Genomic DNA, 26377 nt, shown 5'->3' with positions numbered 1-26377 from the left:
GAATGGAAAACCAACTGGTGAGCAGGACCTCTGGACACTACTTGCTGGTTTCTCATGGACTGTCTAGTGGGTAGGTTCAAGTTTCTGTGCTGTATGATTCCATGATCAACTAAGGTTTTATTTTTATTTTAGAACTAATATCACCTACATTAGTTCAACACAAGTTGGGGGACAGCACCTCAATTTCCACTGAGATCAACAATTCCAGATTATAACCACTTTATTTCCAGACAAAAATAGAGGACGATGGTTCCATGCTCCTATTTATGCCTCCAGACTTTTTAAAAAATATAATTTTCTTGTACCATTGCTGCTGGTTTCTTCCTACCAATTCCAGAATAGAAGAGCAGAGATATACTGCTGAGGCTGTATAAGGCTCAAGTCACACCACATCTGGAATATTCTGTGAGCAGTTTTGGGCCCCATATATTTTAAAAATGTGCTGGTGATTGGAGAGGGTGCAAGAATGGTTTGCAAGAATTATCACAGAAATGCATGCTTACCATATGAGGAGCAGTTGAACATCTGGGTCTGTACGCAATGGAGCTTAGATGAATGAGGGTGAATCTTGTTGAAACTTATTTTGGAGAGGCCTGGATAGACATAGAGAAGATATTTCCTGCAGTAGGAGAGACCTAGGACCACATTCTCAGAGTGAAGAGACAACCCTTTCAAACTAAACTTCTTCTGCCTGAAGGTCATTAATCTGTAGAATTCATTGACATAAAGGGCCACAGAGACCAAGTCATTAAGTGTATTTAAGACAGAGAGATTCTTGATTTCTAAGGGGGTCAGGAGTTATGGGGACAAGGTAGGAGAATGAGGTCAAGAAATATATCAGCTGAGATTGACTGGTGGAACAGACTCAATGGCTTAATTCTGTTCCCAGATCTTAGAGTCTTATTTCCAATAATCGACAATAATTTACTTTAGCAAGATGAAAAGCTAACAGATATTTTAAAATGCATCAAATTAACATCCTATAAACTTTATAGATGAAGAATAAGATAATCAGTGATGTATTAAATGTTTAGTGACCCCAGCATTGAGCTGAGCTTTCCTGAGGAATGGAAAATTTGTCTACACAAAGTTAAGGTGTAATCCCTCCAGTTCCGAAGAGCAGTCATATCAGATTCAACGTCAATTATTTATTTATTTCTCTCAACAGATACTGCCAGACTAGCTGAGTTTCTGTCATCTGTATTTGTTTTGGATTTCCAGCATTTGCAGTATTTTGATTTTTACGTAATTTTGTGCAAGATATCCTCCTGTGTTTGCTCATATAATTTCTATCGATTTTGTTATTGATTTAGAATGGTTAAAAATGGCAGACATTTATCCTGCATATTCTGAAACCAGAGCCAGTCACTGATAATGGATACGTGAAGGCTTGTCATTTTAAGATCTGGCCATAACCGAAGAAATACGAGCAGAACTGAGCCATTCGGCCATTCGAGCTTGTTGTGCCTTTCAATATGACTGATTTGCCTCGCGCCTCAACTCTTGAAGGACTCTCCTTCTCAATCGCTTCCCTTGCCTAAAGCACAGTGACCCTGCGTAAACTTCTCCTAGCATTTCTCTCATTACAGATTATGGTGACTTTACATTTTACTTCCAGAATTTAACCTTCAGGGACTTGTGGAGGCTATTTAACAGAATCATAGAATCTCTACAGTGCAGATAGCGGCCATTCGGTCCATCGAGTCTGCACTGACCTTCCAAACAGCATACCCCACGCTATTCCCGCATTTACCAAGGCTAACCCACCTAACATACACATCGCTTGACACTTTGGGGCATTTTTTAACATGACCAAGCCACCCAACCGACACATCTCTGGACATAATTTAATGACGAGACAATTTTTTCCCTCCCCTCCACTATTCTCAGACTCGACAAAAACTTCACCCGACCAATTTTGTGTGCGCAGCAGCAGTTATTTATGTTAGCTTAACTTTTTCTGTTTACCGCTGGTCGATGCAATTTGGAATTCGCCCTCAAGGGCCCCCCTCACCTGAACTAAACTATAATCGCCAAGCAAAGGCTAAAGGCGCGGTTTCAAAGGTATTGCTAGAATTCTGCTCTTCAATCCTCGAGTTTGAAGATGAACAGTTCACTTTTTCTCCTGCTTTAGGCAGGAGCTTCAATTGTGTAAATAGTTCAACTTTCAAACATCGCTGTTCATGATCGAGAATCAATGTGTCTCAAAAACCGCGTATTCACATTATCCCTCCGGCTCGCACTGGCGCTTCTCCCACCTTTTTCACGGAGCCAGGACATCACTGTCCCTTGGGAGGGATTTTTGGATTTGTTGAGTAATTAAGGGCAGAATTGGACCGTTTTGCAGATATCTACATTTGGATGTACAGCGGGAATCGAGCCGTTTTTCTCTCAGTCCAGTCCAGCTCAGCCCAGAAACCCTGCCGCGGTTACACACAGACACCACACTCTCACTCTGAGTGCTGGGCTGTCCTGCCTGCGGGAACTGCTCGCTTCAGCGGGAACAGTGCTCCGGCCTGAAGACATCAGCCACACAGACACGGCGTGAGTATTAACACCGCTCCTGGATTGCATTGGGTGAGGGTATCGCCCCATTGGGAGAGTGCAGCGACCGCGCTAAGTTCCAGCCTGCGGCGTCTGAACTCGCCGTGTCCGGGATCCAGCGGGAAACCTAGTGCTTCAGTCGATGGGAGGACTTCGGCAAACAGCCTGCACGTTGGTGGAATATGAAATCCGTCCTGAATCGTGGCTATTTCAGGAACCATAATAATCCCAGAGTAGGCCCCATAACGGCCTATTTAGAGAAGCTTCCCCGTGCTGAGTCGTCTCCTCCCGCAACTTTTTCTGCTAATCATACCGCACGTCCACTGGCATTATTTAGGCTCTTCTGAAATATTTAACTTCACCTCTTTCAATTCAAACAAGCCATCAGATAATTAAAACATCGTATCCAAAATTTGGTTATCATTCAGCGTTCAGAAGCTGTTTTTTCTGGCCCAGTAACTTACCTCCTGATTTCTCCAAAGCTGGTGCTACACTGGCAGCTGTACATCGACAAAGCCCACACGCCAATGCTCCTTCAGCACTTCTCAAATCTGCAATCAGTTGTGTTGAAAAAAAAACAAACTGGCAGCCTTACCTCGTCTGTCCTGCATGTGGCACCAGATCCCCATAGCATTAGCATTGGCCAGTAATAGTTCAGTTTATTAAAAATGAACCACCTCGTGTTAAACAATAAACTGAACTATTTACCCTTCGGAGTCGGCCTTATGGGATATTACGTAACTGTCAGCAAACGTTCAGCACTATTCGCAACTCATTCAGATGCTGAATCATTCCAGCCCAAATGCATCAAGGCTTGGATAATATCTTACGCTGACAAGTGGCAAATAGCATACACACCCCAACTGCCTTGAAATGGCAGTCTCCAAGAGGGATAATTTGGTAATCGCATCTTGACATTCAGTGGCATTACTATCACCAAATTAGCCCTTATCTACATCCTGGGTGTTATCATTGGCCAGAAGTTGAATAAGAGCAAGTCGAAGTTTAGTGACTTTCTCACTCCCAAAGCCTGCAATTGTATAAGACATTTGTTAGACCTTAGTTTGAGTACTGTGTACAATTCTAGGTCCACAGTAGCCATAGATTTGTACAGCACAGGTTTGTATGAAAGATGTGATGTGCTGGAATGGCTTACAAGATTGGTTCCAGAGTTGAAGAACTTCAGTTATGAAAATACATTGAAGAAGTTACGTCTCCTCTGAGAGAATGCAGCCCAGATATTTTCAAAACAAGTGGGTTGGACAGGCAGATAGGGAGAAGCTATCCATACTTGTAAAAAGAATATCAAGAAGACATAGATTTAAAGTGATCTGCAAAAGAAGCAAGGATGAAGTGAGGAAAATCTTGCCAATTTAGGGAGGGTTGGATGTATGAATTGTATTTACCTGGCAGTGCAGTTCAATTGAGTCATTCAGGAGGGCATTTGGTGATTATCTAAATGATACCACAAGGATTGGTGCTGGGCCCTCTACTTTTTGTCATTTACATAAATGATTTGGATGTGAGCATAAGAGGTACAGTTAGTAAGTTTGCAGATGACACCAAAATTGGAGGTGTACTGGACAGCGAAGAGGGTTACCTCAGGTTACAACAGGATCTGGACCAGGTGGGCCAATGGGCTGAGAAGTGGCAGATGGCGTTTAATTCAGATAAATGCGAGGTGCTGCATTTTGGGAAAGCAAATCTTAGCAGGACTTATACACTTAATGGGAAGGTCCTAAGGGACATTGCTGAACAAAGAGACCTTGGAGTTCAGGTTCATAGCTCCTTGAAAGTGGAGTTGCAGGTAGATAGGATAGTGAAGAATGCGATTGGTATGCTTTCCTTTATTGGTCAGACGACTAAGTACAGGAGTTGGGAGGTCATGTTGCGGCTGTACAGGACATTGGTTAGGCCACTGTTGAAATATTGCATGCAATTCTGGTCTCCTTTCTATCGGAAAGATGTTGTCAAACTTGAAAGGGTTCAAAAAGGATTTACAAGGATGTTGCCAGGGTTGGAGGATCTGAGCTACAGGGAGAGGCTGAACAGGCTGGGGTTGTTTTCCCTGGAACGTCGGAGGCTGAGGGGTGACCTTATAGAGGTTTACAAAATTATGAGGGGCATGGATAGAGTAAATAGACAAAGTATTTTCTCTGGGGTCAGGGAGTCCAGAACTAGAGGGCATAGGTTTAGGGTGAGAGGGGAAAGATATAAAAGAGACCTAAGGGACAACATTTTCACGCAGAGGGTGGTACGTGTATGGAATGAGCTGCCAGAGGATGTGGTGGAGGCTGGTACAATTGCAACATTTAAGAGGCATTTGGATGGGTATATGAATAGGAAAGGTTTAGAGGGCCAAGTGCTGGCAAATGGGACTAGATTGGGTTGGGATATCTGGTCAGCATGGACGGTTTGGACCGAAGGGACTATTTCCATGCTGTACATCTCTATGACGCTAAATGCAAGGCTATGGGGAGAAACTAGGAAATTGGCACGAGGTAATTATACTTGTTTAATGACCCAGTGCAAGCACAATAGTCCAAATAACTTGGGATTTGAGGTTTGTCCTCATTTCCCTGAAAACCGGTTGAATGTCAGGGTTTGGGGCTTGGCTTTGCCATTCCTCTCCCTTGCAAAATTGCTGTTTCTTCCAGCTATAAATGTTAATTGTTCTGTAAACTGTATTGTTTAATAAAATAGTTTAAATCACTTCCTTCTGTGGCATAGCACTTCAGTGATTCTGCTCACCATCTACAAGGCAGAAGTCAAGAGTATGATGGAATACTCCCATTTTGCCTGGATGAGTGGAGCTTCAACAATACTCAGGAAGCATGACAAAGCAGCCCCCTTGATTGGCACCACATCCAGAACTCTTCACTCCCTCTACCACTGATGCTTCGTAGCAGTAGTGCCCTGTCTATAGATGCACTGCTGAAATTCATCAAGGTTCCTTGGATAGCACCTTCCAAACTCAACCATCTAGAAGGACAAGGGCAGCAGATACATGGGAACCCGCTATCTATACATTTCTCTCCAAGTCAGTCACCATCCTGACATGGAAATATCACTGTTCCTTCAGTGCCACAAATGCTGAAACTCCTTTCATAATGGCATTCTGGCTCTGCCTACACCGACTGGGCTATGGTAGTTAAAGAAGGTAGCTCACCATTTCGACAAGTTGTCTTATGTGATGTGCAGTTGCATAATAGTTAATCACACATTTATGGAAACTGATCTTTTTGCACAATTAATAGTCATGCCTTGCAGCAAAACTTGCAAAGTGTAATAATTAGGTTGAGTCAGAGATTCGGAGAGAAAGTACATGGATTTATTAAACAGCACTAATATTTTTAGTCAGTGTTCTTTTTGTAAATACATTTAGTCAGAGTATTTAGACCATGAAAAGGCAGCCTTTGGTCCATACAGGACATCAAGCATTTAACGACTGTAATCCCACTTCCCAGCACTTGGCCCTTAGCCTTGTATGCTGTGAAGTTTCAAATATTTATCTTTCATTTGATTTATTTCACGTAGGTACATATGACAAAGTTTGTTTTGTGTGCAGCACAGGCAGATCATAACATACAAAGAGCATTGTATTTCTTGCACTATTCAATCACCCAAAGTTATGGCTACAAAAAAGGTTCACAAAGAAAGAGCAACACAGTTTAGTATGCCTTCCTTCATTGGTCAGAGCACTGAGTATAGGAGTTGGGAGGTTAAGTTGCAGCTGTACAAGATGTTGCTTCGGGCACTTTGGAATACTGTGTGCAATTTTGGTCTCCCTCCTAGGATGTTGTGAAACTTGAAAGAATTGCGGAAAGATTTACAAGGGTTTTGGCAGGGTTAGGGAATTTGAACTATAGGGAGAGGCTGAATAGGCTGGGGCTGTATTCCCTGCAGTGTCAGAGGCTGAGAGGTGATCTTATAGAGGTTTATAAGATTATGAAGTGTATGAATAGGGGAAATAGACAAGGTCTTTTACCTGGGGTGGGGGAAATCCAGAATTAGCAGGCATAAGTTTAGGGTGAGAGGAGAAGAATTTGAAAGGGAGCTTAGGGGCAACTTTTTCACACAGAGTTGATTGTTTGATAGAATCCCTATTGTGTGGAAACAGGCCCTTCAGTCAAACAAGTCCACATTGACCCTCCAAAGAGTAATCTATCCTGACCCATTCAGATACCCTATTAGTCAGGGGTAATTGTAGAGTAACGAACCTAACCTACACATCTCTGAACACTATGGGCAATTTAGCATTGCCAATTCACCTGACCTGCACATCTTTGGACTGCGAGAGGAAACCATAACACACAGAGGAAACGCATGCAGACACGGGAGAGAATGTGAAAACCCCACACAGACAGCCACCAGAGGTTGGAATCGAACCCAGGTCCCTGGTGCTGTGAGGCAGTAGTGTTAACCACTGAGCCAGCATGCTGCCCCACCCCCCCTTTATTTTTATAATTTAAGAAAGGGCAGTATGGCCCTCCGTTTAAAAGCACGCAAGGCCGCATGACATCTCCCCACTTGATAGTCTGGGCTGAGTGTTTAAATGCTGCAGCCGGACTCACACCAGGGCAGTTTGCACCAAATCACGATTTGTGCATATATGGAATAAGCTGCCAGAGGAAATGGAGGAGGCTGGTACAATTCCAACATTTAAAAGGCATCTAGATTGATCTATGAACTGGAAAGGATCTGGGGCAAATGGGACTAGAGATTAAGTGAGGATATCTGGTCGGTGCGGATGACTTAGACCAAAGGATCTGTTTCCATGCTGTACATCTCTATGATTCTATGACTGTAGATTTGAAATATGAGATGTCCATTCAGAAGTCAAATAACAGTAGGGAAGAAGCTGTTCTTCAACTTGTTTTATATGTGTTTAAGCTTTTGTATTTTCTGCCTGATGGAAGAGGTTGGAAGAGATTAGAACCATGGTGGGAGGGGTTTTTGATTTTGGCTGCATTTTCAAGGCAGTGAGCATATAGATGGAGTAAATGTGTGCAAGATTGGCTTGCATACTACTTAAATGCTGTGATGGTTCCGGTCTCTACCACCTTCTAGGCAGCAAATACCAGATACTCCTTTCCCTCTGGTGGAACATTTATCCTTAAATCTCAACCCCTCTAACCCTCCTTCCACTTGAAGCTATGCCCTTAGTGAATGACCCCTCCACAAATGAGAAATGCTTCTTTCTATCCACCGTATCTATTGCCTTATGATTTTGTAGATATCAATCAGCCTTTCTGATCAGAGGAAATTAACTGCATCCCAGAGTCTCTTGACAAGGCCACAGTGGCTCTTATTTATTAATTCTTGTCCCTCCAGTGGGAGATTCTTTCTGTCCCTCAGTCTACCTAGTAGTAGTTATAGTGTGGGGCAAGAAACGTAGCATTGGCAGTATAATAATCATGTGTGACTTCAACCTGCAAATAGGCTGATAAATCAATTGAATATTAAAGCTGTGGAGGACAAGTTTCAGAAACATTACAAATGGTTCTACAGCTGTGTGTTGGAAAGTCAACAAGAAGGTTTGCTTTTGTTTAATCGGCTAATTAATAATCTTGCAGTTGAACAGCTTTTTACAAATGAATGGCCACTATGATAGATTTTTACATTATGTTTAAAAGTGAGGTGGTTCAATCTGAAGTAAAAAGTGCTAAATTTGAATACATGGGTGTCCTTGTCAACAGGTCACTTAAGGCTCACATGCAAGACTAGCAACTGTTAGGAAGGCAATTGAAATGTTTGGGTTTATTGCAAGAGGATTTGAGTACACAAATTGTGAAGTTTTGCTTCAATTCAGTTTGGTTAGACCATACCTAGCCAATTTTGTGCAGTTTTGGCCTCCTCTCAGGAATACTTTCTTTACGGAGGGAGTCAAGTAAGGTTCACCAAACTTGTTTTGGGATGGTGGGATTGTCCTTTGAAGAGAGATTGTACAAACTAGGCCTGTATTCTCTACAGTTTCAAAGAATTATACATGATCTTGTTGAAACTTTGAAAATGTAAAAGGAATAGACAAGGTAGATGTAGGTAAGATGTCACTCCTGGCTGGGAGTCGAGAACCAGGGCACAATTTAAAAATTAAGGGTATGATTCTTAGGTCCAAGATAATAAAAGACTTCGCTATTCTGTTGTGATTGTTCAAAATTCTCTACCACAGAGAGCTGTGGAGGCTAAACTTTTGTGTTTATTTAAGGTAGAGATTGATAAATTTCAGATTAATAGTGGCAATTCAGGGTTATGGAGATGGAGTGAGCAAAAGCCACTGAAGTGTTCAACCAGCCATGATCATGTGGAATGCCAAGGCAGTCTCTCTGGGCTGAATGGCATAGTCTATCACTGGAATGTTTTCCATAGGTTTCCCTGTTAGAGGCTCATTGGCCAATACTACCCTGGTTTATCCCCACCAACCTTCTTGGATAATGGCATCTATTAGTGGTTTTCCTGTCGCCTGACCAGAAAGTATTTGAAAATTTAATGTCAGAGCCCATGAACTATCCTCTCTTGCCTCCCATAGCAGTCTGGAATACACCTCATCTGAACTTAGGGAACTCCCTAACTTTAAGCCTACTAAAGCCACTAATACCTGCTCCTCCCAATGTTGACTTGTTTGTTATCACAGTTCCCCCTTCATGGTTACTATACTGATATTGTCCTCCTCTGTAATGAAAGTTACTCATTGAAAACCTGACCTGTATCTTTGTGCTCCATGCACAAGTAGTGACTCTGGTTCCTAACGGCCCTGCTCTTTCCCTTTCCTTTGTCCTTCATTTAACTGGTAAAATATCTTTGGATTTTGTTCTATTTTAGCCATTTAAAAAAAAAAAATCATGCCTCTGTTCGCTCTACTAATTTATTTATAAGTAACACCCTACACGCTTTCTATCCTCCTCTGACATTTCTGTGATTTTAGCTCTGAGTACCCACCATAAGTTTTCCTTTTTCATGTTATCCAATCCTATACATTCTTTGACATCTCTGGTTCCCTTGACCCATTTGTCTACCCCTCTCCATTTATGGGAATATTTTAGCCCTGCACACACGCTACGTTTTTTAAAAAATGACTCCCACTGCTCTGTGGATTTTCCTACAAATAGCTGCTTCCACTCCACTTCCAACCCTCGTCAGATCCTGCCCTGTCATTTTAAAATCAGCATTTCCCCGATTCAGTACATTTTTATTCCTGGTCAAACTTTGTCTTTTCTACAATTGTCTTTTTAAAATCTTTTAGTGAACAGAATAATAAAGAAAACAGAATTATCGTCACCATCGCCAAAATGCTTCTCCACTGACACTGCTTGAATTTGTTCCCTAAAATTAGGTTGAACAGCATTCCTTATCTTGAATAAAGTTCTATATGCTGTCTTAAAAACCCTTCTTAGATAAAGTTTGACAATTCTGCACCCTCCTCCTTTCACGCTTTGTCTATTCCAGTTAATAGTAAAAAAGTTGAAAGCCCTAGGTATTCCTATCCTATTATTGTTACATTTAAGACATTTTCAGATTTTATTTATTGTTACATGTGCCCAAATACAGAAGTACAGTGTTACTCTCTAGGACCATCTTAGAATGCAATAGTTAAAATTAAAAACAAGCCAAAATTAAAAGGAACAGAAAAGAAATTGTTCAGGTCACCCCCACCATTAAAAGTCTTGAGCTGGGCTCAACAACGCCACCTGTGCTGGACCCAATGCCACAGTGCCAACACCACTGCAGCCACTGCCTCAAGTCTGAACTGGACCTGCCAATGTCAAAGCCACCATATTGTCATCCTGGACAATATTGAAATATCATAGTCTACAACCCTTCTGAACAAATGAAAGAATAAACCTTTGTAAACCAGCACTGCCATTAGAGAAGCTGTGAATGCTGGTGCTGTCACATCTACCCTTCTATCTCTCACTGTTCGGGAGTTTATAATATGCTCCCAAAGTTATTACCCATTGCTGCATTTTTGAAAAAGTCTTTTTTAATAGGAAAAATGTTTATTCAACCAAAATTATAAAATTACAAAAAAACCTGAAAGTATAACAATTACAATAAACTAACTACTCTACAAAATAAATCACAACAACAAATAAAAAGGCTACCCATACTACAATTCAATAAGTAATTGAACAAAATAGTTTAAAAATTACACTACTTAGCGTAACTCCACTGAAGCTTCCAGCACCAGAGCATCAGTTAACATACCTGTATTTATTTTGGGATTGTTCCGCTCAGGGCACCTGGCTCATCAGACCCAGGCCTCGTGGCTAAACAAAACCCCTAGTTAACATGGCCGATAAATCTGCTTTGAGGTGGTTCAGCAAGGGCTGCCAGATTTGCAGAAAATTCATGTTTTCTGATGCACTATACTTGTAAGAAAGTCTAGGGGGATGTGTTCCAATAATTAATCTATGCCATCCCAGGAGGCTGGGAGGGCTTTCTAACACTAAACTCATTAATGTTCTTACATACTGTGCGAGGAAGAACATTTTGAACAGCTTTTTCATATGCTCATCTAAGGAAGGCAAATTTGGCAGGCCCAGGAGAGGAGACATTTGCTATAGCTGATATCGCTCTATATTTTTAAAAGGTGCCACCTCTCAGTAAATGGTTAAGGGTACTAATCAGGAGAGAGCCTGTAGTCTGAAGCAGTCTCCTCGCCATGTCAGACCTAGAAGGATCAATCAGAAGTGTCTTCTTTTTTCCCGAGAAACAACTTTAGATTTCTTCCTGAGGAAATAGACCTATCATCATCAAGATCTCCATCTTCAATAATTATGTCTATATCATGCAAATGTAACTCAGATAATCTCATGCAATAATCTACAACTTGTTAAAACAAGAGCTTTTCTTCATAAGCTTGCTAGGTGCTTTTATCTCAAACACAAGACCAAGTAGTCCCTGTAGATCGCTACCACAAAAAAGGTGATATCAAATCTACTAGATCACCCTGGTCACATGAGCTATGCTATGGATTATCTTTCATCACTCTCTCGACAAATATTTTCAACCTATTTACTACCTTCAACATTCAGTCACTCCCTTCACCACCAATGCACAGAGGCACCAATGTATACCATTGAGAATCTGCACTGCAGCAACTTACACAGGCACTCCTGACAGTACCTCCCAAACTGAGGGCCTTGACAGAAGGATAAGGGAAGCAGACAAATAACCACAATCACCTCCTGCAAGTCCCCCCATCCTGCAAGCTCACAACTAGCCATTCTATAAATCCTGGAGTTCCCTTCCTAACAGCATTGAGAGTGTACCTATACCACATGGTCTGCAGCAGTTCAAAGTAGTAGCTCACTATTAGGTTTTGAAACACAAGATCCTGAAGTGTCTTCACAAAGTAGGTGCGGAGAGGATGTTATCACTTTTGGCAGAATCTAAAGTTGGGGTTGCTATTTTAAAATCCAGTTTTGCAATTTGAAACAGATGTGGTGCATTTTGTTTTCTCAAATCATGAATCTTTGGAACCCTTTCTGAATATGTTTAAGACAGAAGTAGTGTAAGGTTATTGGGCGTAAGCAGAAATATGGATTTGAGGTTTACATTTCAGACCTTACTGAATGGCCTGTTTGTAATTGTAAGTTTGTGTATATGCTCTCAAGGACACTTGGGGATGGACAATAAATTCTGTCTCAGCCAGTAATGTTGTATCCCTTGACAGAATAAAAGCAAGCTCTCTAATGCAATTAAAGGGAGATGAAGTCATTCATGGTAAGTTTTTAATATTTAAAATAGATATTTAACAATTCAAAGCAAGTAACTAAGTAGGAGAGAGTGCTCTTAATGCAGCTTAGTGTTTTAAATTCAGTTATCCAAAAACCTGGCAATGCCCCAGACAATTTCCTGCAAGATGTCAACAGAGTAAGATGCTCCAGCCGGAGCACCTCTGCTCCGCCTCTTCTTTTTTCCTTTCCCTCCTTCCTGCTTTTTTTGTTTAACTAATGACTTCAACTTACCCAGAGGGGAATGGAGGAGCTAGTGAGGCCCAGAGGCAAATTCTGGAGCGGAGGCCAGGCGAGGGGAAGCAAGTCCCGGATCGGACGCCAGGCGAGAGGAAGCAGTCTCAGGCGGAGGCCAGGCGAGGGAAGAGAGTCCTGGAGCATTGGCTGGTGCAGGGAATCGAGTCCCAGAGAAAACTTAACTTGGAGGAGATAACAGCCAGTGCAGAGCAGACTGGGGTCTGGCACGGACAGTCAGATCACGTGTGGAAGCCCCTGTCCTCAGCTATTGCGATGTAATGTTCATTTGTAATTCATTTATAGGACTGTAGTGACTATCCTTTTAACTATACCTTATTTCTTGAAAGTAATACAACTATTTTTCTTTTTGTGATTTTTGAGAAGATTTGTAGCTCAGGTTGAGGTTCAGGATGTCTACCAAACTACTCTGACCCCTTTAGCATCATGGTAGCCCACAAACTTATCAACACACTGAAACAGCCACTGATGAACCTAAAAGGGACCCTATACCAACAACCAGCAAAATGAATATCATTTACAAAAAACCCTGCAAGGACTGTATCAAACACTACATCTGACAAACAGGCAGAAAACTGGCCACCTGGATACGTGAGTACCAACTAGCCACCCATTATCACTAGTATCCTTACATACTGACAAAGAAGGACACCACTTCGACTGGGACAACACATCCATCCTAGGACAGGCTAAACAGGAACACACATGGGAATTCCTAGAGGCCTGACATTCAAACCGGATCTCCATCAATAAACACATTGATTTGGACCCCATTTACCAACTCTGAAGAAAAGAACTGGAAATGATATCACTCACCTTAAGAGACCAAGACACAAATAGGAAGTAGGACAGAACACCAGCGCTTCACTAGAGGCTCACTGATGATGTTACCTAGCATGGCCGACAAAATGTCTGAAACAAACCTGCCAGCTCAGTGATCAAATTTACAACCTGAACTTTTGTGTTTAATTCTTCTTTCGCACAATACCGTGGTACTTGCTTCTTATGGCGCCATCTTAAGTGCAACATTGTAAAACCTTTCACTGTACTTGAGTACTGTACATGTAACAATTTTATTAGCTGCCATGTCTCAATTTTAATTGTTGAGTAAATGAGTAAGGTGACTTGGTGAGGTAACTTGGCTGAATACTGCATTTGCACGGTAATGCACCAGATTAGTCATCTGCTTCATAAATCTGTTTTTTACCTTGCACATTTTAAGTCAAATGGAGTTCACGTAGGATCAATCTGCCAGATCCTTGCTCAGTAATGCAAGAAAGAAAAATTAAATATTTTCAAGCATTACTTCATTCTTACATATCCTCATTTTCGTACAGAAAAACCTATTCATTTCCACTCATTTATCTCCTATGAGTATTTTTCTCCCTTAAAAACCTGCAAATCCAAAATCTAGTATAATCTCAGTCTCAGGATTTCCTGAATTGGAACACTGTACCTAAACCAATTTCTTCAAAACTTTGACTAGATGTGATCTGAGTTGATTGTAAATGTGCCATTGGCACAATCTATGATTACGTTATCAGCAGTTGTTAGAATGTACTAGAATTTGAGGATGTATTTTCCTTTTTTAAAAAGTTTTTATATAAATGTTTTATTGAATAAAAGATTTTAGGTTTTTTGCAAAATTAAAAAAACAATAAAAATTGTATGACAACTTTACAATATAATAGCAATAATAGAAAACAAACTACTACTCTACTCCATAGACTACAGAAACACAAAAAACCCTATAAAAACTACAGTTCAATAAATAACCAAAGAGAAAGAAGAAAAAATAAATAGACAAAATAAAATTAAACCAAGTTATAACGAGGTAACTTAGACGATATTCAATTAAATTACTGCACTCAGCACAATCTCATCGTAGCTCCCCATCACTGGGAGCAATAGTGACTAGACATGTATTTGTCCAGGATTCTTCCTCCCAGGGCCCCCCAAACCGACAGACACAATCCTCACGGCTAAACAAAGGCCCTGAATAATATAGCCGATATATTTACATTATAATTCAAAAAGGACAGCCATGTTCTGTGAAACAATTCTGTATTCTGATGCACCGTACTTGTAAGGAAGTCCAGAGGTATGTGTTCCATGACTATCCTACGCCTGTGACCCAAAAGGAGGGATACCGGATCCAAGCTAACCTCAGTTCCTAAAACCTTTACTAAAGCACTCACTATGTCATCCTAACACCTGCGGATTTTGTGGCATGACCACAAGCAGTGAGTAAGAGAACCAACCTCCATTTTGCACTTGGGGCATATTGGGGACACTCCTGTCTTGAACTTTGCAAGCTGTTCTGGTGCCAGATGAGCATGGAGTACCTTCAGTTGAATAGCCTGGGTCCTATTACAAATTGAGATCTTCCTAACATTTTCTCAGATATCCTCCCACATCTCTGACGAGATTTCCACCCCTAAATCTTGAGTACAGATTTTATATAGCAGTTCACTGTCCTTCGAAACATTACTACCTAACAAGTGATAGAGAGTGCTAACCGAGAGGGCACCCAATGGCCGGAGCACTCTCCTCTCCATGTCCGATTTGTAGGGATTAACCATTAATGTAGTCTTTTTTTATCCAAAATCTCTAAACTGGAATTAATGAAAGGGATCCTTCCTAAGTAGCTCGAACTTCTGACTCAGCTGTTCAAAGGACATCATGACCTCCCCATCAAATAGATCTCCCAAACAGAGATTCCTCTGGACTCTTAGAGCTTAAAGCCAGAGTGCATCAAACCCAGTTGGAATCCCGACATTCCCACTATTGTAAATTGCCCTTTCCATGCTTTAACTGTGTTCAGGACAATCAGGTTGTTGCAGTAACAGTTCCCACCTTGTCCATAAACAACAAATTAACGAGGAGCATTTTGTGTGGGAGGACTCAACATCAAGCCAAACTGATCGCGGATCGCGCCAGGCCCATTCACCCACATAAGATAACAAGGAACTCAATTGGTACTTCCTAAAGTCCGGAAAATCTTGTGGAAGCTACAATTTATCCAGCTTGACAAAAGGCCGCCTATGATGCCAAATAAAAGATCCAAGCCAGCTGTAAAGCCTGTGCAGTGCTTGCCTTGGCAGCAAAGGGAGCATTCTCGTGGGACTGTAATAAGCGAGGAAGAACATTCATTGTAACCAGAGCTATCCTGCCCAACCAAGATATCAGAAGACCTTCCCAACTCTGAAGGCCCTGCCTGATTTTCTCTCGCAGCTGCTTGTAAGTGGCTTTATATAATTGATCGAAAACCGGGGTAATAAAAATGCCTTCATACCGAAAACCTCCCTGTGACTACCGGGAGGAGTAACGGGTTCTATCCTCAAAGCTGGATATAATAATAAGACCCCCACAGGCATGGCCTCTGATTTCATGAAATTAATTTTATATCCTGAACACAAAACAAATAGATTAATCACTTGTATTAGGCGGGGCACAGATGTCATTGGATGGGTTAAAAAAAGAAGGATGTCATCTGCGTAGAGGGTAATTTTATACTTGCCTGACCCTACCTCCAGGGCAGTTATATTGGGACGGGGAGGGGAAGAGAAGAGAAAGGGAACGATAAAAAAGGAACAGAGATAATTATGACCCCGACATATTAAAAAGAAGATCAAGATCACCCTCTGACAACCAAGTAAACCAGGCAAATTATAGGAAAAAATGGGCAGAATAGAATAATTGTCCATATAATTCAGGCCAATCAGTCTATTTTAGAGCATCCAAGAAGTTCTTTGCCTTTTCTGGTGAATCAAAGTTGAACATGGACCCTCCGTGGCTGAAACGCAATATTGCCGGATATCTAATGGCGTACTGGATATTCAGGTCCCTCAGCATTTACCTCATCAAAGGCGAATCGCAAACAGGAAAAGTCCTAAAAAAGCATGATTCATGATCCTTTATAGACCGTAGCATGGGGATCCTTCTAGAGGCTTCTAGCATCATCTGATAGTCTCTATAATGCAGCAGTTGCACTAGGACCAGTGGGGGCGCTGTCCGAGCCAGGCCTGCGCACTTCGACCCAGTGGGCCTGCTCGACCCGCAGCCGGCCAACCTTGACCTCCAGCCTTAGAAACCGTGGGAGCCATTGCTCCAGAAAGCTGACAAGCTGGCCTTCTTCCTCCCATTCAGGAAGCCCCAGCAACTGGATGTTCTTCCAATGACCTCGATTTTCAAGGTCATTGACCTGCTCCTCCAAGGCCCTCGATGATCCAGGGCCTGAACCTAGCCCTCTGAGGATTTGGCTGCAGTCTCAGAAGCTGCGGCCTGTTGCTCTGCATCCCCGCCCCGACGCTGGATCTCCAGGTCATACCTTTGAAGCATGACCGAGATCAATTCAAGCCTGGTCTAGGTCTCTTCCATCGACGAGTCGACCTTCTCTTGGAAATTTGCGAGATCAGGCTTCGCTCTCAGGTGAGTCCTCTGGGGTGGCCGCGGAGGCCGACGCTGTGGCCACAGGTGCATCCATTGTTGTTGGGGGGAAGGGGGTCCCTGCCTGATGCGAGCCCCGTGCTCCTTTCCCCTTAGTCATTTTTTAAACTGTACCAAACTGTTCAGAACTGGTGCTAAGTAGTTCCAACAGTCAGGAAAGAGCTATTTTCAACAAATTGGATAGTGAAGGGAAGGTGAGTGCCCCAGTTTGGGGTCTGGTGCAGAGCTCAGCAAAGCAGACCTACTGTGTCACCACCATCTTGAATCCCCCTTTAAAAGCTTTTTATGGCTTCAAGTACACTCTTGGAAAATAAATTAATCTTTTGTCCTGGAATTATTTGATGTGCCATCACTGTAAATATCATTGAAATATTCAACTTGCTACTCTAAATATTCTTGAAAACTTAATTAAACACTGTTTAAAAGCAGCATTTTTGCATCATATTTTGAAATTCTATAATTTAGATGTTGGGGAGGTGGTGTCTATGATAATTAATTCCACCAACAAAACCATTTGCGTACCAATGAACTACAGGACAGGTGTGGAGGAGTTGTTAATATGTAAAACTTCAGTCATATGTTGTTCACTTTGAATTATTCACATTTTTACAGCTGAAGCTTGGTAAAAGATTAGTAAGGTTCATTGTGTCCAGCTTGAAAATTTACAGTGAGGTGCTAAGTCCAGTATTTTAGTAGACCGGGAATGAATCCTGACAAGAGAAACAGCAAATAACTGCACTTAACATTCAGTAGTCTTTCCACTTCAACTGACTTCCATTTTCTAGTTCTGTGTAATCTCTCTTTTGGATTATTAGCCCACTGATTTATCCTTGGTTATTTTGTACAGTGTTTTACTTTAAGTTCAATTAAAAAAAAACAGCATACAACAATTTTAATTCATTTTGTCTAAACAAATATAGGTCCAATACAGGCAGAATTGAAGCATTTATCATAGGGATTAGAGAAATGGCAGAGAAGCTCGAAGATGACTTTGTTTTTCACTGAGGAAGATATCAGAAATCTCTAGAACCAGAAATCCAAGTGGTTAGGGAGAATGAGAAGTTAAAGGAAATTTACTTGTGCAAGAAGACTATGCTGGGGAAATAAACAGGGTTGATAAATCCCCAGGAGCTGAGTTTTCATTTCAATCATTCTGAAAGAAATGAGTATAGAAATAATAAATGCACTTGTGCTTGTTTTCAAACATTCTATCAATTCTCAATGATTCCTATGGATTAGAAGCAGCAAATTTCACCCTACTATTTAAGAAGGGAGTGAGAGAGAGAGAAACATAAACTATGTGACTGTTAATTTTGCATTAGAGTTGGGAGAATGCTAGAGTCCATTTTAAAGAATGGACAAATCTGGTTAATTAGTGATCTGACTGGTCAGCATGGATTTGCAAATGGGAAATTGTGTTTAAGATTATTGGAGTTTTTTGAAGACATGACTAACAAAATTGAAGTAAAGCTCACAGTGGTAGCATATTTAAATTTTCGTAAAGTTCTGGAAGTCTTCTGAACTAAACAGGAATTGAGTTAGAAAAACTAAATCACTAGGGGTAGGAGGAGGTAATACACTGGCATGGATTGATGCTTAGCTAACAGTAGGAATAAATGCTATGACTTGTGCAGTACTGCAATAGTTGGATCAATAGTTGGGTCCAAGCTGCTTACTATCTATATCAGTGACTTTGATGTGGGAACCAAGTGTAAGACTTTAAAATTATGAATGATATAAAGCTAAGCAGTGATGTGCAAAGAAAATATAAAGTGGCTTCAGGAGGATTTGGACAATGTTAGTGAACAAGCAAGGACATGGTAGATAGAACATAATATGGAAAAAGATTACGTTGTCCACTTTTGTAAGAGAAACAGGTGTGTAGAGTATTTATTTTAAATGGTTAGCAATTGGGAAGTGTAGATGTACAAAGATCTAGGTGTCCTTGCTAATATGTCACTAAAGCCTAACATGCAGATTCAGCAAGCTATTAGGAAGGCAAATGGGATATTAGGCTTGTATTGCAAGAGGATTTGAGGAGAGGAATAGTGAAGTCTTGCTTCAATTGTACACAAATGTTTGGTTACATCATATGTGGAGTACTGTGTGTATTTTTAGTCTCCTTAAGTCTGGAAAGATATTGTCATAATGGGAGTACATCAAGGTCCCCAGGATGGCAGGAGTACCCAATGAAGAGACATTGGGCAAACTGGGCTGTATTCTCTAGAGTTTGAAAGACGGAGAGATGATTTCATTAAAACTTGGGAAATACTTAAAGGAATAGACGGGTTAGAAACAGGTTTGGATGTCTAGAACCAGGGGACACAATCTTAAAATTAAGGGGATCGTCACTGAGAAAAGAATTTTTATTTTTACTGAGAGGGTTGTTAATTTTTAGAATTCTAACTGCTGAGTTGATGAGCTTTTTGATAAAAGGAGGAATAGTTGCAATTCTACAACCCTCCAGACCAAAGTCCCAATCCAGAGAAGATTGAAAGATAATTGCCAATGCCTCTAATTTCCACACTCACTCTTCTTCAGTATCCTCACATGGTCCCCTTGTCTTATTAGACTTAAGTACAGACAACTTGTCTAATACTGCCTCCTTATCAATTGTAACTCTTGCTTGTGACTGAGTTCCCTCCACTATTACCAAGGCCTGTTAGATAAAGACAGATGCACAATATTAATTTCAATGCCTTTAACCATACCTCTGCCTCTAAGTATAAATCCTCTCTCTTGGTGCTTAATTCGCCCTACTTTTTTTAATCACTTGTTTTACTGTAGGTGTGTTATAAAAGACATTGGGATTCCTCTTTATATTAACTGCCAGTCATTTTTTATAATCCCTCCTTGTTTCTCATTTGCTGTCTTGCCTCCCTTCTACATCCTCGATATTTAGCTTGGTTCTCAACTGCATTTACTAACTGACACTTACCATTAGGCACTTAGTTTCTTTGACTGACTTTCTCTCTTATTTATTAAACATGGAAAACTGGAATTTTGTTCAATGTTCCCCTTTGCGAGTGTATGTGACCAAACCATTACCTCTTTGAAAGTCACTCATTATTGAACCACTATTTTTCTTCCAACCTTAGTTTCTGTCTATCCAACAAAACTCCATTCTCATCCGAACTCTTCACTGACCTACATAATCTTTTTCTCTATCCTAAACTATTATGCTACAATAATCACCCATTCCTAAATACTCCCCAATTGTCACTTGATCCACTTGTCCAACCTCATTCCCAAGAACCAAGTCAAGCAATGACCTCTTGTTAGATTGAATACATACTCCTGTAGGACACTGTCCTGAATATAAACAAGGAATGCTTGTCCTTTACTGTTCCTCTAATCTACCACTATGGAGTTGACACCCAGGTAATTAAAGTCCCAAATATAACTATACTGTTTAGACCTCACTATACTTTGCTTGCATGTTTTGTTTCTCCACATCCTTCCTACTATCTACTGGTCTATATATTATGCTGAGCAATATAACTGCACCATTTTTATTCCTTAGCTCTAGTCAAAGCAATTCTGTCCTTGAACCCTCTAAAACATCCTTTCATCAAACTCATACCACAATCGCTACCCTTTCTCCTTTTCTTTCTTTCATAGCATTTCTAAACACCTTGTGACTAGAAATATTTAAAACGCAGATCTACCCTGTGTTCGGCCAGGCCTGTGTTACCACCACCACATCATAACCACAGAAAGCAATACGTGTCTGTAACTCACCAATCATTCGCATACATTGAAGTGTATCCCCAATTTTTAGACTTAATTACTTTCTCCACTACTGACTCCACTTATTAATTTACCAATCTCTCGTAATATTAGGGAGTTTTGAAAACCCAAAGAAGCCCAAATATATAAATAGAAAGCAGGAATTATCAGCAGTGCATCACCCGGAGGCCCACTGAAGATGTTATCTAGTATGGTGATGAAACATCTGGAAATGAACCTTCTAACTCAATGAGCAAACCTACATCCACATTTGAAAATGTTATATGCCTTTCCCAGCATGTCTGCACCTTTTTTTAATATCATGTTTTAATATTCTCTGCTTGCTCGCAAGCCATAGCAGAGTGAACTTAAATCTTCTTCAACAATACCAGCAAAGTATTCCCTCTGCGCGTGTGTCGTTCGCTGTGTCTGCCTGTCCAGCTTCTACATGTGTCACCTTCCCCTAGAGCTAGACCCTGTGTTTCAGGAATCTAAAGCTCTCCATCTTGCACTTTTCCAGCCATTTATTTATCTGCCATATCTTCCTAATTCTGAACTTATTTATAAGTGGTATTGGGAGTAATCTGGAGATGACGACTTCACAGGTTCTGCTTGCTAATTTCCTAAATTCAATTCCAGGATCACCTTATCCTTATCAATGTATGTTAGTACTATGAACTCTGGCTGTTCTGAGGTAGGGTGAACAATGTCCTGCAGCTGTTCTGTGACATAGAGTCATAGAGATTTATAGCATGGAAACAGACCCTTCGGTCCATGCTGACCAGATATCCCAACCCAATCTAGTCCCACCTGCCAGCGCCCGGCCTATATCCTCCAAACCCTTCCTATTCATATACCCATCCAAATGCCTCTTAAATGTTGCAATTGTACCAGCCTCCACCACCTCCTCTGGCAGCTCATTCCATACATGTACCACCCTCTGCGTGAAAATGTTGTCCCTTAGGTCTCTTTTATATCTTTCCCCTCTCACCCTAAACATATGCCCTCTAGTTCTTGGCTCCCCGACCTCAGGGAAAAGACTTTGTCTATTTATCCTATTCATGCCCCTCATAATTTTGTAAACCTCTATAAGGTCACCCCTCAGCCTCCGACGCTCCAGGGAAAACAGCCCCAGTATGTTCAGCCTCTCCCTGTAGCTCAAATCCTCCAACCCTGGCAACATCCTTGTAAATCTTTTCTGAACCCTTTCATGTTTCACAACATCTTTGCAATAGGAAGGAGACCAGAATTGGATGAAATATTCCAACAGTGGCCTAACCAATGTCCTGTACAGCCGCAACATGACCTCCCAACTCCTGTACTCAATAGTCTGACCAATAAAGGGAAGCATACCAATCGCATTCTTCACTATCCTATCTACCTGCGACTCCACTTTCAAGGAGCTATGAACCTGAACTCCAAGGTCTCTTTGTTCAGCAATGCCCCTTAGGACCTTACCATTAAGTATATAAGTCCTGCTAAGATTTGCTTTCCCAAAATGCAGCACCTTGCATTTATCTGAATTAAACTCCATCTGCCACTTCTCAGCCCATTGGCCCATCTGGTCCAGATCCTGTTGTAATCTGAGGTAACCCTCTTCGCTGTCCACTACACCTCCAATTTTGGTGTCATCTGCAAACTTATTAACTGTCCCTCTTATGCTAGCATCCAAATCGTTTATGTAAATGACAAAAAGTAGAGGGCCCAGCACCAATCCTTGTGCCGCTCCACTGGTCACAGGCCTCCAGTCTGAAAAACAACCCTCCACCACCACCCTCTGTCTTCTACCTTTGAGCCAGTTCTGTATCCAAATGGCTAGTTCTCCCTGTATTCCATGAGATCTAACCTTGCTAATCAGTCTCCCATGGGGAACCTTGTCGAACGCCTTACTGAAGTCCATATAGATCACATCTACTGCTCTGCCCTCGTCAATCTTCTTTGTTACTTCTTCAAAAAACTCAATCAAGTTGGTGATACATGATTTCTCACGCACAAAGCCATGTTGACTATCCCGAATCAGTCCTTGGCTTTCCTAATACATGTACACCCTGTCCCTCAGGATTCCCTCCAACAACTTGCCCACCACCGAGGTCAGGCTCACCGGTCTATAGTTCCCTGGCTTGTCTTTACCGCCCTTCTTAAACAGTGGCACCACGTTTGCCATAACTGTTATCATCAGGAATGCATCAAACCATTCTGGAGTCACACTGACAGCCACAGAGACACCTGTCTATTTCAGGAACTAAAGAATCCTGTAACAGTACTACTGTTCTTCCTCCACTCCAGTACAGCTTGGCTTTTGCTGCATTCCTCCAAGGATCCATTGCCCACACCACAATCAAGAATGGAAAACCAACTGGTGAGCAGGACCTCTGGACACTACTTGCTGGTTTCTCATGGACTGTCTAGTGGGTAGGTTCAAGTTTCTGTGCTGTATGATTCCATGATCAACTAAGGTTTTATTTTTATTTTAGAACTAATATCACCTACATTAGTTCAACACAAGTTGGGGGACAGCACCTCAACTTCCACTGAGATCAACAATTCCAGATTATAACCACTTTATTTCCAGACAAAAATAGAGGTCGATGGTTCCATGCTCCTATTTATGCCTCCAGACTTTTTAAAAAATATAATTTTCTTGTACCATTGCTGCTGGTTTCTTCCTACCAATTCCAGAATAGAAGAGCAGAGATATACTGCTGAGGCTGTATAAGGCTCAAGTCACACCACATCTGGAATATTCTGTGAGCAGTTTTGGGCCCCATATATTTAAAAAATGTGCTGGTGATTGGAGAGGGTGCAAGAATGGTTTGCAAGAATTATCACAGAAATGCATGCTTACCATATGAGGAGCAGTTGAACATCTGGGTCTGTACGCAATGGAGCTTAGATGAATGAGGGTGAATCTTGTTGAAATTTATTTTGGAGAGGCCTGGATAGACATAGAGAAGATATTTCCTGCAGTAGGAGAGACCTAGGACCACATTCTCAGAGTGAAGAGACAACCCTTTCAAACTAAACTTCTTCTGCCTGAAGGTCATTAATCTGTAGAATTCATTGACATAGAGGGCCACAGAGACCAAGTCATTAAGTGTATTTAAGACAGAGAGATTCTTGATTTCTAAGGGGGTCAGGAGTTATGGGGACAAGGTAGGAGAATGAGGTCAAGAAATATATCAGCTGAGATTGACTGGTGGAACAGACTCAATGGCTTAATTCTGTTCCCAGATCTTAGAGTCTTATTTCCAATAATCGACAATAATTTACTTTAGCAAGATGAAAAGCTAACAGATATTTTAAAATGCATCAAATTAACATCCTATAAACTTTATAGATGAAGAATAAGATAATCAGTGATGTATTAAATGTTTAGTGACCCCAGCATTGAGCTGAGCTTTCCTGAGGAATGGAAAATTTGTCTACACAAAGTTAAGGTGTAATCCCTCCAGTTCCGAAGAGCAGTCATATCAGATTCAACGTCAATTATTTATTTATTTCTCTCAACAGATACTGCCAGACTAGCTGAGTTTCTCTGTCATCTGTATTTGTTTTGGATTTCCAGCATTTGCAGTATTTTGATTTTTACGTAATTTTGTGCAAGATATCCTCCTGTGTTTGCTCATATAATTTCTATCGATTTTGTTATTGATTTAGAATGGTTAAAAATGGCAGACATTTATCCTGCATATTCTGAAACCAGAGCCAGTCACTGATAGTGGGTACGTGAAGGCTTGTCATTTTAAGATCTGGCCATAACCGAAGAAATACGAGCAGAACTGAGCCATTCGGCCATTCGAGCTTGTTGTGCCTTTCAATATGACTGATTTGCCTCGCGCCTCAACTCTTGAAGGACTCTCCTTCTCAATCGCTTCCCTTGCCGAAAGCACAGTGACCCTGCGTAAACTTCTCCTAGCATTTCTCTCATTACAGATTATGGTGACTTTACATTTTACTTCCAGAATTTAACCTTCAGGGACTTGTGGAGGCTATTTAACAGAATCATAGAATCTCTACAGTGCAGATAGCGGCCATTCGGTCCATCGAGTCTGCACTGACCTTCCAAACAGCATACCCCACGCTATTCCCGCATTTACCAAGGCTAACCCACCTAACATACACATCGCTTGACACTTTGGGGCATTTTTTAACATGACCAAGCCACCCAACCGACACATCTCTGGACATAATTTAATGACGAGACAATTTTTTCCCTCTCCCTCCACTATTCTCAGACTCGACAAAAACTTCACCCGACCAATTTTGTGTGCGCAGCAACAGTTATTTATGTTAGCTTAACTTTTTCTGTTTACCGCTGGTAGATGCAACTTGGAATTCGCCCTCAAGGGCCCCCCTCACCTGAACTAAACTATAATCGCCAAGCAAAGGCTAAAGGCGCGGTTTCAAAGGTATTGCTAGAATTCTGCTCTTCAATCCTCGAGTTTGAAGATGAACAGTTCACTTTTTCTCCTGCTTTAGGCAGGAGCTTCAATTGTGTAAATAGTTCAACTTTCAAACATCGCTGTTCATGATCGAGAATCAATGTGTCTCAAAAACCGCGTATTCACATTATCCCTCCGGCTCGCACTGGCGCTTCTCCCTCCTTTTTCACGGAGGCAGGACATCACTGTCCCTTGGGAGGGATTTTTGGATTTGTTGAGTAATTAAGGGCAGAATTGTACCGTTTTGCAGATATCCACATTTGGATGTACAGCGGGAATCGAGCCGTTTTTCTCTCAGTCCAGTCCAGGCTCAGCCCAGAAACCCTGCCGCAGTTCCACACAGACACCACACTCTCACTCTGAGTGCTGGGCTGTCCTGCCTGCGGGAACTGCTCGCTTCAGCGGGAACAGTGCTCCGGCCTGAAGACATCAGCCACACAGACACGGCGTGAGTATTAACACCGCTCCTGGATTGCATTGGGTGAGGGTATCGCCCCATTGGGAGAGTGCAGCGACCGCGCTAAGTTCCAGCCTGCGGCGTCTGAACTCGCTGTGTCCGGGATCCAGCGGGAAACCTAGTGCTTCAGTCGATGGGAGGACTTCGGCAAACAGCCTGCATGTTGGTGGAATATGAAATCCGTCCTGAATCGTGGCTATTTCTGGAACCATAATAATCCCAGAGTAGGCCCCATAACGGCCTATTTAGAGAAGCTTCCCCGTGCTGAGTCGTCTCCTCCCGCAACTTTTTCTGCTAATCATACCGCACGTCCACTGGCATTATTTAGGCTCTTCTGAAATATTTAACTTCACCTCTTTCAATTCAAACAAGCCATCAGATAATTAAAACATCGTATCCAAGATTTGGTTATCATTCAGCGTTCAGAAGCTGTTTTCTCTGGCCCAGTAACTTACCTCCTGATTTCTCCAAAGCTGGTGCTACAGTGGCAGCTGTGCATCGACAAAGCCCACACGCCAATGCTCCTTCAGCACTTCTCAAATCTGCAATCAGTTGTGTTGAAAAAAAAACAAACTGCCAGCCTTACCTCGTCTGTCCTGCATGTGGCACCAGATCCCCACAGCATTAGCATTGGCCAGTAATAGTTCAGTTTATTAAAAATGAACCACCTCGTGTCAAACAATAAACTGAACTATTTACCCTTCGGAGTCGTCCTTATGGGATATTACGTAACTGTCAGCAAACGTTCAGCACTATTCGCAACT

General features: G+C 41.6%; 1 protein-coding gene across 3 annotated transcripts in view; it reads right to left on the bottom strand.

Moving 5' to 3' along the window:
• LOC122564356 (uncharacterized) overlaps positions 1-26160 on the bottom strand; it is a 68109-nt gene extending 41949 nt beyond the window's left edge. Inside the window, exon 1 of one of the 3 annotated variants that reach the window (XM_087978635.1) lies at positions 26069-26160. The gene's annotated coding sequence lies outside the window, so the exon portion shown is untranslated. Of the gene's footprint in view, positions 1-503; positions 567-3008; positions 3120-26068 lie in introns of those variants that run through there. The other 2 variants (XM_043719111.2, XM_087978636.1) reach the window with 2 other exon arrangements.
• Between the last annotated feature and the right edge of the window lie 217 nt (positions 26161-26377).

The sequence above is a fragment of the Chiloscyllium plagiosum genome, unplaced genomic scaffold (assembly GCF_037043375.1).
Source record: "Chiloscyllium plagiosum isolate Xiang-an unplaced genomic scaffold, Cpla_swu_hap1 HiC_scaffold_34, whole genome shotgun sequence".
Taxonomy (NCBI): domain Eukaryota; kingdom Metazoa; phylum Chordata; class Chondrichthyes; order Orectolobiformes; family Hemiscylliidae; genus Chiloscyllium; species Chiloscyllium plagiosum.
This window is presented reverse-complemented; position numbering and strand designations above follow the sequence as displayed.